General features: G+C 39.4%; 1 protein-coding gene across 4 annotated transcripts in view; it reads left to right on the top strand.

Moving 5' to 3' along the window:
* Nucleotides 1-16,991, top strand: part of CTNNA2 (catenin alpha 2) — a 1,529,678-nt gene that overhangs the window by 1,425,265 nt on the left and 87,422 nt on the right. The gene's annotated exons all lie outside the window — the stretch shown is intronic.

Raw genomic sequence — 16,991 nt, 5'->3', positions numbered from 1 at the left:
CAGCATGATTAGAAGTATCTAACAAGGCAACAACTCTAAAAAAACTACAGAAATTATAGTTACTGCTAGCTGGTGAACAACAAGTTATAAATTGGGAGAGAGGAGGTGTTTCCTTATGAAAAGTTTACCAATCCAATTAAATGACAGATCTGTCCCTAGGCAATTGGGTCATTAAGTAGATAAGTGCTCAGGGTATAGAATCAGGAAAACCTGAATGTAAATGTAGCCTCAGACACTTATTAACTGTGTGACTCTGCTCAAATCATTTAACTTCTGTCTCAGTTTCCTCAACCGTATGATAGGGATAATAGAACCTACCTCCCAGGGTTGTTGTGAGGATCAAATGAAATAATATCTGTAAAGTGCTTAGAACAGTACCTGGCACACAGGAGATACTATATATAAATAGTTCTTTCTCTCTCCTCTCCTCTCCTGTCCCCTCCCCTCCTCTCCCCTCCTCTCCCCTCCCCTCCTCTCCTCTCCCCTCCCCTCCCCTCCTCTCCTCTCCTCTCCTCTCCTCTCCTCTCCTCTCCTCTCCTCTCCTCTCCTCTCCTCTCCTCTCCTCTCCTCTCCTCTCCTCTCCTCTCCTCTCCTCTCCTCTCCTCTCCCCTCCTCTCCTTTCCTCCCCTCTCCCCTTATCTCCCCTCCTCTCCTACCCTCTTCTCCCCTCTATTCTCCTCTCCCCTCCTCTCCCCTCCTCTCCTCTCCTCTCTTCTCCTCTCCTCTTCTCCTTCTCTAAGAGTAGTCCAAACTTTCTGATTCCACTCCCTCAGAATTAGTAGTGAGATTGCCTGAAGTCATGTTGTGTTGGATTCATGAAAAAAGGGGTTCACTGTGAAAGTGATATTACTATATGTTAACAAGGTTCCCTGAGTCATGTTTGACTGACTCATGAAAAGCAATGTCAAGTGTTTTATAAGCACCTGCTTACTTTGAAGGGATAATTACAAAGCATTATTGCCTATTCATTAAAACAGAGTCCTCCAGGGACCTTTACACAGCAATACCAAGAGGGGACCACTAAATGTACTGGAAAAAAAATTAAAATATTTAATCATTTAAAATCATGAATAATTCAGTCTTTGCTAATTCAAATTGGGCCTTACTTGTTTAATCCCAACTGAGGCTTTATTGTAATAGTCTCCTATGTGGAGACTAGGCAGGAACCCACATGTTGAATGAATGAATCAGTAAACAAATGAATGAACTAAATGGTTAAATGATTTTTCCAGTATCTTTAAGTTTGGATTTACAAAAGGTCTGCCAAAGACTTGAAGTCATAGCTTTAGAACAAGAAGGGACTTTGGAAGCTATCTAATCTAGCCTCATTTTGCAGATGAGGAAATTTAGGCACATAAATGTTAAGTGACTTGCCTAAGGTTACACAGGCATTGTATCAAAAGTTCATTTTTGCCATCATAATTAACTTATGAAGAAAGGGAATATATATATATATACATATATATGTGTGTGTGTATATTTGCCATCAACATTGTTGTATTTCCAAGACTTGAGTTCTCTTGCCTTCCTTTCATATTGAGCTTGCATCCCATCCCAGCAGAAGGCTTTTCTAATTTCCTGTGGTTATTACCTTCCCCAATTTGATAAATTTCCTTAAATGTTGTCTCCTCCATTAGTATGGGAGCACTTTGATGGTTGTTATTACTATCATTCAGTCGTGGTAGATTCTTCATGACCCCATGGGTCATACTGTGCACATGTTGATTTTTTGGTTGGTTAGTTGGTTGGTTTTTGGCAGAGATACCAGAGTAGTTTGCCATTTCCTTCTGCAGAGGATTAAGGCAAACTGTGGTTAAGTGACTTGCCCAGGGTCAGACAGACTTTCAGAGACCATATTTTAACTCAGGCCTTCCTGATTCCAAGTCCAGTGTTCTATCCTTTGAGCCACCTAGCTGCCTTTCTTGAGGGTAGGCAATGCTTTTGTATTTCTTTGTAGCCACTGAATTTAGCAAACAGCTTGGCATATATTTGGAAATTGATAAATGTTTATTGACTGGGTAACTAACTTTAATCCTCCCAAGGTTTTCTAGTCTTGACATTTTATATTGCTTGCTGCATTTTAAAACAATGATAACCATTTGTGAGGGAAGCCAGAAAAGTTTCTTACCATCTCTCACCATCCTCTTCCTTGAAGTCTGATGACACTGATGACAGATGACAACTCCTCCACATAGTTTCCCCTGATTACTTAACTGAAAGTGTTCTTGCCTTCCTCAAGTACACTAAAGCATTTTTTCCTGGAGTTCTTTTTGGTCCAATCAAGCTTGAATTTCTTTTTTATCAAAAAAAAAATGTTTTCATAGCTGTGATTCATTGCTCCATTGGAACTCCTTTTGAAGAAACTCCCTGCTCCAATATTGATCCATGATTGTTCTACAATTGGTAGAGTCTTTCAGAGTTATATGGGAGCAATACAAATTTAAGTCACTTGTCCAACTTCACAAAACTAGTGTGGGCAGGGGTAGGATATAAAAACAAGTACTGATGATTCCCAGGCCAGATTTCTATCCGTTACACTTTGGCTTCTACTGAAGACCATCAATCCATTGATTTAGTACTGGGATATGATATAAAGGTATCCCAGATGAGTTCTCTCATCTTATAGATTGAGCAACTGAGGTGCATACATACATATGTGTATTTACACATATATAACTGAGAGAGATGTATGTGTTTGTATATCTGTTAATCCTATATCTAGCTATCTAATTACACAACCAATCCATATCCTTAATTTAAATTTAAAATTTTGGTTGAGAGATGTTAGTAAAAGTGGTCTATTAAGCCATAGCAAATAAAATTCATTTTAAAATTATGTTTCAAAAACTGCACAATAATTTTATGTCCAAATAATCCCTTGTTCTCTTTTTTCATTACAAATATTGTATCTTTTTAAATAGTTTTTTTAAGCAAAATCTGCTGTTTATTCAGTATGAGCATGAGAAACAAAGCAAGTAGCTGGCTTCCCTCCTCCCCAAAGCTGACTGTTCCCCTATTCCCCTTCTCTTCTTCCCAACAAAGAACTGAGTGTACTGTTGAAAAGGAAGGAGACCAGTGTTTCTCACAGTTATTAGAGTGGACGGGACCTTGAAAGTTCAAGTACTCTATCACCCTGCCTCTGGATGTTCAATAAAGATGTGACAAAGATAGAAAGGCAGCAGAATCTGTGGAAAGGGCAGTAGGCTTGGGGTTGGAAATATGGGTCCAACTTACAGCTCAGACATTAGCTAACCATGTGATTTTAGGTGAGTCAATCCCACTCTCTGTCCTAATTCCCTTTTCTATAAAATGGAGATTATAATACTTAACACTATATACTTCATAGGGCTGTAATGACGAAGGTCAAGTCAATTGGCATTTATTGAGTGCCAGCTATGGGTCAGGCATTGTGCTAAGCACTGGGGATACAAAGAAAAGCAAAAGATGGCCCCTGCTCTTATGTTTACAGACTAATGGGGGAGAAAACATGCAAACAACTACATATAGATAAGCTATTATACAGACTAAATTTGAGATACACAACAGAGGGAAGGAACTAGTGTTAAGGTAAATGTGTTCTATGTTGATGATGGGATGTTAGCCTGAAGCAATCAAAGAAAACCATAAAGTGGAGGTTAAGGGGTAAATGGTTCTAGTCATGGAGGACAGCCAATTAAAATACCCAGTCATGTGTAAACTCTAAGTCTACCTAAAAGTATGCAGTCTAGGATGTCTATGCATCATTTCTCAGAATAATATTTTTAAATGCATAAAATAAAATACACAGAGAAATCAAAAGCAGTAATTACATTTGGAACTTTAAAAAAACAAGTCTTTTGTTGTTTTCACGCTTGTTGAACTCTTTGTGACACCTTTTGGGGTTTTCTTGGCAATGTTCCTGGAGTGGTTTGCCTTTTCCTTCTTCGGCTCATTTTACAGCTGAGGACACTGAGGTAAACAGGGCTAAGTGACTTGCTCAGGATCATACAGCTATCAAGTGTCCAAGGCCAAATTTGAACTCTGGTCTTCCTGGCTCCAGCTCCAGCAATCTATCCACTGTATCATCAAGCTGTCCAAACAAATCTGTATGCCTTAGGTTAAGAAACACTAATGGGGAAAGGGATATTCATAGAGTAGGACAGAGCTGGTGTAAATTTTCTAAGCCTGTCCTGTATGTGGTGGCAAAGAAATCATGTGATGATAATAAATGCAGACACTATTTCATGGAAAGGCTAGAAGAGGCTGGACTATATGATCTAGATGTGATGCCCTCTGGGTTGTGCCTGTATCGTTGTCCTTTTGTGTCTTCATTAGGGGTAGAGGATTAAAGGTGGTGAACATGAACTCATGAGTCTGTGCTGTGCCAGGCTGAGTCTCTGGCTTATGCTGCTCTAGAGCCCGTGCATAGCATGCACCAGAGCTGAAGGAGAAAGGGATGTTGAATCTTTGTCCCAGACCTAGCCTTGAACTACCCCTGGAGAAGGCATGTCTGGTGATTGGCACCCAAATGTGGTATTACTTGCCTTAGTAGCATATACTATTTAATGTGTGACTCTGGAAGATCAAAAAGCCTTAAGTGATCCCAAGGAAAGACATGGTAGAATTTGAGATATAGTCAGAGGTAATGAGAGAGATCTTGGGAAGAGGACCTGGTGACCTAGACATCACTGTGTTAATTTCCCCTCAGAAAAAGTGACTCCTGCACTCCCCAAACACATGGGATACATTAAATCCTATTTGTGCTGAGCTCACTAACTTGGCCTGAAATAGCCTTTGGTGGTCTACCTCTTGCCCCATTTTACAGTTGAAGAAACCAAAGCCTAGAAAGATGAAGTGATGTCCCAAGGTTATATTAGCTACAGTTGTCTCTTATTAGGTATGGCAGCATGATTGCACCCACCATGCTTCTATCCATTGCCCTCTGAATAATACAAATGTTTAATTCTTCAGAGACCAATATCCTATGACTCGAAGTTGAAAATTATAAAGGCTATTAGAGGTTACCTAGTCCAACCCCCTAAGTTTAGAGATGAAGAACTGAGGACTAGAGAAGGAAGGAGACTTACTCAGGGAGACACAGTCAGCGGAAAGCAGCAGTGAGTCACAATTCCAAATCCCCTTCTCCTTCAATGAAAGCAGGCCACCTCTATTACAATATTAATCTTGCTAGGCAAATTAATAGTGAGAATGATATAATCAAAATGACAGGAAGATATTTAACCCACCTAAGAGAAGAAACCATTCTCAAACACTTCAGATGGACCATTTATACACATATAATTAATATATTAATTACAAATCATCCTAATCTATTGAATGAATCAGGTCTCACAGGTTCCTTTCTGATTTCAATAAAGTTTCTTGAGCACTAACTGAACATAGAGGTAGTATAACATAATGGCAAGTGAGTCTACTACTGAATCGGGAAGTTCTGAGGAGATGGATTTGAACCCAGGTCTTCCAAACTCTAAATCTAGTGGTCTATCTATTAAGCTATTCTGGGGGAGAGAGGGGAAGGGTGAGGAAGATCCTTCCCCTGGCACTAGAGAGAAACCTTGCCAGGATAGAATGCTAATAACCTCTCAGTGATCTAAACACCTATCTAAGACTATAATTTGCAGGTCAGTTGCTGGCTTGCATTGATTGAGGGAGTTTCCTCAAACCAAGAGTATCTTGCACCATGAAAATCACAAAATATTCCACTAAAGCCTATCTATATGAACATAATAAAAATTAAATTGAATTCAAATATATATACATGTCTAGAAAGTACATATATAACATACAACAATAAAATGTGATATAATATAATTATGAACATATTACACAATATATAATATAAATATTATAAATATAAACATATATTATATAAGATACATATATGTATATATTAAATTATTTGTCACATGTATTAGATGACATGTGTAGACTGGCTCTATTTTGTTTCCAAGTATAAAATCTTGTGGGGAAATTTTTCCTCATATCTCAGCTAAATACCTTTTGTTCAACCTAATACTCGTATCCTTTTTTAAATTTTTTTTCTTTGAGAAGCAGCCTCTTCCACTGAATCCATTAAATTGCATAGTTTCTGTTTTTCTACCTTCTCCAAACCCCACCAATCCTAATTCTTCTCACCGTTCCTTTTGCTTCTACTCTTTCTCTTTCAAAATTCACTCAAGGCAATGTGCCATAGTACAAGGAAAACTCTGCTTCCTTCTACCATCACCTAGCTATATGACTGTGGACAAGTCACTTGACTTCTTAGGCCAATGGCTCTGGAATCAGAAGACTAATTTACTTTGTCCCTTAATTCCTACATCACCTCAGAGCTCTGTTTCCTTATCCATAATATGGGACTGGGGTGGGGATATGACTAGGTTATACATAGATTCATAAATCTAGAGCTAGGAGATATTTCAGAGACCAAGACTAACCTCCTTTTTGTAGAGATGAAGAACTAGACTGCCAGGGAGATTAAGTAATTTGGGCAAAGTCACATTGGCAGAATGTGTGAGCAGTCAATTCAATTGTCAGTCAATAAACATTTATTAAGCACCTACTATATGACACTGGCTAAGTGCTGAGGTGTCTGGAGTATTCAAGGAGGACTAGAAACGCTGGTGTGAGGGCTTGTTGAGACCTTTATTTTTAATTTTAATTTTATTTATCTATCTATTTGTTCATTATTTATTTATTTGTTTGCTCACTCATTAATCTGTTTATTAATTTATTTGTTCATTCATTCATTCAGTTATTTATTTATCTATTTATTTGTTTATTTGTGTGTTTGTTTGCAAGGCAATGAGGGCTAAGTGACTTGCCCAGGGTCACACTGCTAAAAAGTGTCAAGTTTCTGAGGCAGGATTTGAACTTAGATCCTCCTGAATCTAGGATGAGTGCTTTATCCACTACACCACCTAGCTGCCCCCAGGAATTTGTCTCACAGATGGGCTACACCAGGTTGAGGGTAACCAACAGACCTCAAAACCATCAACAAGTTAGGGTAATATCTACCCCAAGCATGTGAAGACTTCCCCTGGCAGAATGGGCAGATGAGAAAAATTTGTTCCCATGGCCATGAAGGCAAGTAAAGCAAGTTCTGTGGAGTGCTTAGAGCTTGGTTAGACATTGAAGAACCCAAGGTCAGACTTCAATGGCTCAGAAAGAGAGAGTGAGGCTGATGACTTTGTGCACTTCAATTCGAGCAGAAGTCATCACCCCTGAAGTCATTGGTCCTCTGAAAATGAAGGATAAACAAATGTTTGCATACAAAAAGAGGCAAAAAGACCGTCCCTTCCCTCGAGGAGGTTAAAATCTAATGGGATCTTTCCCAATCTAAAGAAGCAATTTACTTTTCATAGGCAGTTCTCTGACTCGAGCCAGTCCACCGTGCCATCCAATGCATCCCTTAAGATCCCTTTCAGCTCCAACATGATATGACCCTATAATCCTCATCATCTTCAGTTCTTTTTCTGAGTTTATCCAACTTTCCCATGCTTTTCCTAACTTGTGAATAAGAAGACCCACTGAAGAAAAAAAAGCACTCGTCTTTTCGTATGTGGCTAACTCAAAAAAGCAACGGCATGAGTAAGCCACAATTTAACATGCAATTAGTTAACTGCATATGCATACAGCTATTTGTGTGGACTGTTTGGGTGGACTTGCTATGTGTGTGGGTGAGTATGTTTAAAACATAAAGAACCGAGGAATCTCAGATTTGGAAGAGACCTTGGAAATCATTTAATCTGATTCTTGTCTGCAAAAAGGTTCCCTTTTACTTCACAATGGACAGGTCATAATCTTATTTTTCAGCCTTGGCTTAAAGGTATTCCACAAGGGGGAACTAAGCCTTCCATGAGGTGGGCCATTCTCCCTTTGAGAGCACTATTGAGAATTCATTTGAGAATTCATTGAGAATGCATTTTGTGCATCTCCAGGGACAGTAAGAAGATATAAATTCACCCAAAATCTGTCATTTGTGGTGCACTGCAAAGGTTGCAGTGGATGTTAGAAAGGCAAAAAGAGCTGGGTCCTGTATCTTCCCCCTCTGGCATAAATGACTCCATTTTAAAAGTAGCCTTCTTGCCAATGTAAAATGAACAATTATGCCCACCCACTTTGTGCCTATGGTTTCTTTAATCCCCTTCTAAACATGGAGTAAAATTAAGCTGCCAGGCTTTCTCTCTTCCAAGGCCAAATACAGATTAATACGCCTCTGTAACATCTCCAAGATGTATATTTATGACTTTCTATTTTTTAAAATTTCTATGTATGTGAGTTTGATCATGTGCATGTATGTATGTATGTGGGAAGTTATTTCAGAGGTCTTATGGGTATCACACACACACACACACACACACACACACACACACACAAAGCTACCAGTAACTAACTAATCTCTCTCTCTCTCTCCCCTATACCTTACACTAACAACAACAACTAAATCTCGGGGGCGGCTAGGTGGCACAGGGGATAAAGCACTGGCACTGGATTCAGGAGTTCCTGAGTTCAAATCTGTCCTCAGACACTTGACACTTACTGGCTGTGTGACCCTGGGCAAGTCACTTAACCCCCATTGCCCCACAAAAACAAAAACAAAAGAAACAAACAAACAAAACCAAAATCTGTTAGATATGTATAGCAAATTCTCACACTGTGATTTTGTTGTTTGCCATATATCTGGCCAGCTGGGTTCAAAACTCTATTCCAACGATCATTTGTTGAGTTACCACTAAGTGAAAGGCACTGCCCTGTCTAGTGAAATCCACTGGGCTTTGATTAGACACAAAACCAATCCTTCCAGTCTTGACTGTGATGTTCACTACCTATGTCAACCTTGGTCAGACCATGGCCTTCCTATGACTTTTTTTGTTTTGGTTTTTTGTGGGGCAATGATGGGTAAGTGACTTGCCGAGGGTCACACAGCTAGTAAGTGTCAAATGTCTGAGGCCAGATTTGAACTCAGGTCCTCCTGAATCCAGGGCCAGTGCTTTATCCACTGTACCACCTAGCTGCCCCCCTTACTATGGCTTTTTATTTTGAATATGAGGAATTGGATTAGATATGTCCTTCCCAGCTCTAAATTGATGTTAGCTAGGTGTTATAGTAGAGAGAGAGTGCTAAGCCTGAAGTTAGGAAGATCTGAATTCAAATCCTGATTCAGACCCTTATGATCCTGGGCATTCTCCATAGTTTTTCTCAGCCTCAGTTTTCTTAATTGTAAAATTTGGATAGTAAAAGGATTTACCTTCCAGGGTTGTGAGGATTGAATAAGATCACATAATAGCTTTACAAATACTAGCTGCTATCCTAAAGGATAGAATGATTTTAGGTTATGATGTATTTTGCAGGCGTTTTCTCATCACACCCTCACAGACAATCTTACTAGTCAAGCAATACCATTATACCCCATTTTACAGATGAGGAAACTGAGCCTCAGAAATGAAAAGCAGTTTGCTCAAAGTTACACGAGTAACAATAAGGGTTGAAAACACGAATCGAACCCAAGCCATCTGACTACCAGTGCAGGGCTCACTTCACTCTGCAGGGTGCTGAGTTATCAACATCCCAGATTCTTCTGTTGTTAAGTGAATTGTTTTTCTCTCTCAAGACGTAAAGATGAAAAGTGCTTCTAATCTCGTCATTGCATCTGTCAGCAGAATTTACCAACTTGCTGTAATTGTTCCTGGGAACATCAGAAAACAGTGGGGAATGATCAGAGATGATTGTCTGGGTCCACAATGTGGAAACACAATCTCTGCTTTGAACCAGCTCCCTTCCCCACCCCCTCACCCTACTGCTTTGTGGTTTAGCTTAATAAAGTATAAGAAAAAAATCGCCTTTTCCTCCTCTTTCTTTTAATATCCCTCTATCAGGAAAATGCAGATTGGTAGACTTTTGAAGGAATATTAACATTTTTGATAGAGAAGAAAAACATGTTTTAAGTTTTGGAAAATTCTCATCATTTTGAAGGAGAAGACCACCTTTCATTCTTTTCTTTTTTTTTTTCTTGTTAGACATTGAGGGTTAAGTGACTTACCCAAGGTCACACAGCTAGTAAGTGTCATGTGTCTGAGGCTGGATTTGAACTTAGGTCCTCCTGAATCCAGGGCCAGTGCTTTATCCACTATACCAGCTACCCTCCGCCTTTCATTCTTATACAGTGAATCATAGGTTCAATAGCTTCAAAGGGCTTTTAAGATCATTTCTAAGATCCTCTAACATATGAGGAAACAAGTTCTGGAGAGTGATATGCCCAATGTTATATAACTAGCAGAAATGGAGATCTGAACTCAAGGCTTCCTACTATATAATGCCAGTGGTGGTGCAATGGATATAATGCTGGACTTGAAGGCAGGAGGCCTGAATTCAAATCTTGCCTCACTAGAAGTGGAACCCTGGGCAAGCCACTTAATATTTCTGCGTGTCAATGTCCTCTTTAAAATAAGGAAATTTAATTTGATGGCCTCTTAAGTTGCTTCTAGGTCCAATTCTATTATCATAATCTATATATCATTTCACATACATATCATGCTTCCTCCCAAGAATATCATGGCCTCATTAACAGAGGTATGACTCAGAATTATGTTCAAAATCAGTAAAGATGCAGGAGAGGCCGGAAGGGTCATCATCAGCATCAAAGTTCCTTGCCACTTGATTTGATGCTGAGTTTTCAGGCCCTTATTGAACAGGAGATCCATCACTGTCAGGTATAGCCACACCAGCATGATTAGCAAGTACCTTGGAACCAAGGAGTGATGTCAGCATGACCCTGGATGGGGTGACAGGCCAGACTATCAGGATGAGAGATTCACTTCCTTCTCTAGGGAATAGGAGCCGCTGTAGCAAATGCACTTCCTCCTCACATTGTTTCTGTGTTTCTCATGATTCTCCATCACCACTTGTCCCTATTATGCCACACAGCACCATACATTCCCACCAGGTCCCCCTCCATTCTTGGCCACCCAGGGAAAAACCCTGGTAGCAACATACTGGTTGTGACTCTGCCTATTTACCAACAAAACCTGCTTCATTACCATCAGGGCAGAAAACAAATGATGGCGAAGCCCTCCGTATCTGTGTGAGCTGGGAACTGAGAAGAACACACTGGTTATGCTGCAGAGTTTTTCCCCCGCAGAGAGAAGCAACCATGTATGCCAAAAGGGACTCTGTGAACACCCACTAGGTTTCAATATTCATGACCATAGTGCAGTGGGCCTCTAAGTGTTGATCTTCCTATATTCCTGTCCTTCTGACTCCCACCCTAGTATGGGCCCTCATTACCAAGCCTACCCCTGGAGTACTGCAAGAGCTTCCCAATGGGAGAACACTGAATGGCATTTTGCAAAGAATTTAAAACACACACACACACACACACACACACAAATATCTCATTTAATCCTCGCAACTACTCTGAATGTTAGGTGCTATTATCATCCCCATCTGCAGCTGGGTAGAACATTGGATAGATTGCTCAAATCTGGCCTCAGATACTTACTAGCTGTGTGACCTAGGCACATCATTTCACTGTAGCAAGTTTCAGAGTCAGGATTCAAACCTATAGCTCCCTGACTCTAGCATCAGCACTCTATCTGCTAACACTGTGCTAGTTTCATCTTAGAGAGTCCTGAATTGGTTCTTCTTTTATATTCCTGCCCTCTGGTTCTAAACCATTTCACTTGGAAGTACACAAGGAGTGGAGTGGGGTATTAACAGGATTTCTAAACTCAGAGTCAAAGATAATAGGATTTAGAGCAAGAAGCCACTTTAAGAAACATCCAGTCCAGGGACTGCTAGGTGGCACAGTGGATAAAGCACTGGCCCTGGATTCAGGAGCACCTAAATTCAAATCTGGCTTCAGACACTTGAACCTTACTAGCCGTGTGACCCTGTGCAAGTCACTTAACCCTAATTCCCCACCCCCCCAAAAAAGAATCATCCAGCCCATGCCTAACCCCCTTCATTTTATAAATGAGGAAACTGATGTTAGAAGACATTAAAGACTTTCTCTAAGGTCACACAATTAATCAATGGTAGAGTTGATTTGGGAAATCCAGTCTTCCTTTTCCACTGTGACACATTGTCTCCCTCTCCTATGTAATTTCATTATGGATCCAACTCTAATAGTATATGGTCAAGAGCTCAGTCTCTCTGAACCTGTTTCTTCTTCAGTGAAAAGGGGATAATATGTAATCTATTTCTTAGCGTTGTTGGGAGGAACGAGCTCAGGAAGTTCCAAAGCTCCACAGAAATGTCAGGAGTTACTCTTATTTTGTATTATAGCTAAGGATGTACTTGTCATGTGATTCTTGTCAGCTTGTTAACTCCATCTGGTAGGAGGCATGTTTCATCTGATCATTGGATCTTCTTTAGTAAGTAGGACTATGCTCTATATTTGTTGTTGTTCAGTTGTTACAGTAATCTCCAATTTTTTTCTGACCACATGGACCTCTTTCCATGGGGTTTTCTTGGCAAAGATACTAGAGTGGTTTGCCATTTCCTTTTACAATGACAAATAAAAGTTAAGTGACTTGTGAAATATCACATAGCTAGGAAATATTTGTCTGGATTTGAACTCAGTTTTTCTGACTCCAAGTCCAGGGATCAATCCACTGTACCACCTAGCTTCTCTATATAGCAGGTGACTAATAAATGTGCGTTGAGTTTATTGGAACTTCATCTAATCTGGAACTGACTCTCCTATTGTGAAAGTACCGAGGTTACCTTCAAATAACTACAGAAATCTTTTTAAAGAAGAGCTCTCTAAACAGAGCCTTGGTAGCTACCCATGGCTGCTGGACCTACAATGCTTTGGCAATCTTAAGGGGCTATGCACATTTCTAATGTTATGTTAAAGTTTAGTGAAATAAATGGATAATTTAGAGCCCAAACAATCAAAGCACTGTAGAAATCTAGAAATCGCAGTAGTTTGGAACTATAGAACCTGCATTCAACATCCCAAATCTCCTTAAGACCTTGTGTAATCCACTTGCTCTTCCTAGGTCTTTTTTTCCTCATCTGTAAAATGAAGGGGTTAGACTAGATTTATTTTGAGTTTCCTTCCAGCTCTAAATCTGGTGATTTTATCATTTTCTTGGAAGATTTTTTTTTATGACCAGAAAAAAAAATTAATTTCTACTTTAAATCCCAGATCTCAAAGTAAAGGAGATATATCCGCAGATGACAGATCTATCTTAGATGACTTTCTATGCAGACTTTCTATGTCACTGTGGTTGGTTTTCTAGTAAAATTAGTCTGAATCACTTGATGTCATGGTAACTCCATGAACGATGGGCTATGTGGTCTGTCTATTTAGACTGCTTAAGTCTCCAAGAAGAGAAAAAGTATAAGAATGTTGATCTTTCATTTGGGATAACTAGATTTGGCTGTTCTAGGGGCCCAGTCTTTGGCTGCTTTATTTACAAAATGGATATCTTAACACAGAAAACCAAAACTGAGCTGATTATCTGGAGGAATTATCTTAGCCATAAATTTGGAGCTATAAAGGATGTTAGGGGGCATTTCACCCAATACTGTTGCATTTGACCTGACAGTACCATTTGGTCTTGCTTGTTACCTTTTAATGGGTTGAGGTGGAGATTAACTGAGATTTCGTATCCCTAAAGTTTCTGGTCAGTCATTTATAGTCATGTCTGACTCTTTGTGACTCACCTGGTGTTTTCATGGCAAGGATACTGGAATAGTTTGCCATTTTCTTCTCTAGCACATTTTTACAGATGAGGAAACTGAGACATACAGGGTGAAGTGTTTTGCCCAGGGATGCAGAGCTACTAAGTGTCTGAGAGCACACTTGAACTCAGGAAGATGAGTCACCTGACTCCAGGCCCTGCACTGTATCTACTGCACCACCTAGATGACCCTTTAGCCCTAATGGATAGGGCAAATTATCTAAGCATATCATTGTTTTTTCTGTCTCCACCCACTAGCCTTGCTTTTTTCTTCCTTCCTCCCTCTCAAATTTTCAACCATAGAATCTTAGAAATGGAAAATGCTTAAGTTATCCCAGATCAACTTCCTCCCAATTGATGTATTCCATCTATAACATCCTCAGCAAGTGATCATCAGAAGCGAATTAAAAATCACCATCCCTCCTCTAAATGTCCAATCTCTTCCCCCAGTGCACTGTTAAAACAAGCTCTCAAAACCTCCATTCACACTGTTATAAATGGCTAACAATACTTTTTTAGCATCACCCAGTGTGATTGGCATTTCAGTGAGGATTGTTGGATTCTGAGGAAACGGTTTCAAATCCTATCTATTCCACTTGGTACTTATGTGACCTTAGGCCAGGCACTTTACCTCTAGGCCTCAGTTTCTTAATCTGTAAAATGAGAAGGTTGAATTATAGACTTATATGGTCCCTTCTAGGCTTTTTTTGGTTTGTTTTTTTGTTTTGTGTGGGGCAGTGAGGGTTAAGTGACTTGCCCAGGGTCACACAGCTAGCAAGTGTCAAGTGTCTGAGGCCGGATTTGAACTCAGATCCTCCTGAATCCAGGGCCAATGCTTTATCCACTGTGCCCCCTAGCTGCCCCCATAGCTTTTGAAGTATGACTATAAAGCCAGCATGGTACTTTGGATAGAGATCTGTCCTCTGAAGCAACATTAGCTATTCCTGCCTCTGACATATATTGGTTATTTAATTCTCAGCAAGTCATTTAAATTCTCAGTTATGTAAATGATTTTCTAAGTTTATAAATTGCAGAGAAGTATCTCACCTGAAATGGGAGAAGTGTCTTTACCTGGAAATTGCTTAGACCCAGAAAATCTCATGTCTATTTCCTGTCTCTATGATCATTAAAGTATTGAGCCCCAAAAGTGTAATTTCAGGGATCAACTAGTATATAATCAAAGTATTTGGGGGCAAAGGATATTGTAAAATCTTTCATCCTGAAGGCCCCTTATCTTATCTTTTCATCGAACTTGAACTTTGTCTTCTTGTTATCACAGTACATGCAACACTATTCAGGTAACAGCAAACATTAGAATGTGTCCCACTACTTGAAAGACAAATTCATATAGAAAAAATGTTGAACTTCATGTAAAAAAAAAAAAAAAGCTTGGATTGAATGCTATATCTGACACTTATTAGTCATATGACCATGGACATTTCTCTTAAACTCTTGAGTCTAAGAGTCTTCTACATCTGGGCAATGGGCATAAGAGAGCACTTTTCTCAAAGAGTTGTTGTAAGACCCAAATCAGATAATGTATATCAAACACCATAAAAAATTCAGTTCTAATTATGAGTATAATGATGGGCTTAGGTGTAGGGGCCAAATTTAATATGTGGAGAGTTAATTGGGTGGCTCACCAAAATATTGGGGTTCAGAAAATAATGAGGGACCTCTAGGTCCAAAACTTCCTCCCCTCCAAACTGCCTTTTTAGTTATTTCTCCCAGGCTAATAAGAAAGGAGCTTAACAGTCTCTTTTCCACAAAAGAATCAGGTTTTATTAATGGTAATAAAATACACAGCAAAGGTGAAATTAATAAAGTCAGGGACAAGGGAATAAGGAAAGAGAAAAATGTATAATCCCTCTAACTCTAACAAAAGCCTATACAATCCCCAAACTCACTTCCAGCTCAGCTAATTCAAAGAGCTGGGCTCATTTATTAACTCATCACCAGGGGTCTGGGAGTCAGCAGCCAGTCTCTAGTCTGCTCTGAATGCTCCTTCAAGGCCAGAGAGAAAGAGAGTGAGAGTGTCTACTACTTCCTGTTGGGGTTCCCTTTTCTACTTTTTTATCCCTCCCCCAAAGGAGAGGTCCTTCAAGTTATGTGGCTGAGACTGGCTCCCTGTTGATGATGCAGTCATCCTTCTCAGGGTTGGACAAGATTAAACTAGGTGGCTAAAAATCTAATCGTTTTAAGTGGGTACTTAGTAGTTTCACATTCTCACCCAATTCAAACACTACCAAATCAATCAGGTTGGACCCATGGGCATCTGCCAAATTCCATTATTTTACCACACAGGCAATTGGGGCTGTAGGATTAACCTCCTTAAAGCAATTAGTGACTTGGAGGTCTATTTAAGACTATTTAAGTGCTACCATTTAGAATAAAATGATATGCATGATTCTTTTCAACTATGATCCTATGATATTTAACCAGGGTGGAGAAGATGATACTGTGAGGAAAGATTGAAATAATACAGGAGCCATTTAGTATAGATGAGAGAAGACTTAGTGGGGAAATGATAGCTGTCCAAATATTTCTATGAGATGTTGGGTCTAGAGCAGGAAAGGATGTTAGAATCATCTAGTTCTCACTTTTCATTTTTTGGTAGCATTTTATTTTTCAATTACATGTAAAGATTGTTTCCATCATTAATTTTTGTAAGATTTTGAGTTCAAAATTTCCCCCCTTCTCTCCTCTCCCTCCTCTCTCCCCAAGTCAACAAGTAATGATATGTATATATGTATATATATATATATATGTATATATATACACACACATATATATGTACAATCATGCTATACATATTTCAATATTAGTCATGCTGTAAAGAAGAATAAGTACAAAAAAGGAAAAACCACAGGAAAGAAAAAAAAATAACTGCAACAAATAAAGTGGAAATAGTATACTTGGGTCTGCATTCAGACTCCAAAGTTCTTTGTTCTGGAACTCACTTTTTGTTTTGCATGTGAAGAAATTGATGTCCATGGAAGTTAAGTGAGCCTAAGATGACACAGGTTAGTAAGGCCGCTAGATAAGGTTGGATTTCAGATTCTCTGATACCAGAGCCTTCTCACTTTCCACTGTAGAAGGGCTGTCATATGGACAAGTATTTAGGCATGTTCTGTCTGTTCCCATAGGGCAAAACTAAGAACAATAAGTCGAAATTATGGAGAGTCTCATTGTCAAGGTTCTGAATGAATAATTAAATGCATCATCTTAAATTGGGATGGGTTTCCTCAGGCCCTCAAAAATGGTAGTTCCCTTATCCCTGGAGGTCTGGAGGCAAAGGAAGAA

The sequence above is a fragment of the Dromiciops gliroides genome, chromosome 2 (genome assembly GCF_019393635.1).
Source record: "Dromiciops gliroides isolate mDroGli1 chromosome 2, mDroGli1.pri, whole genome shotgun sequence".
Taxonomy (NCBI): domain Eukaryota; kingdom Metazoa; phylum Chordata; class Mammalia; order Microbiotheria; family Microbiotheriidae; genus Dromiciops; species Dromiciops gliroides.
Note: the sequence above shows the minus strand (reverse complement) of the source record. Positions and strands in the feature narration are given on the sequence as shown.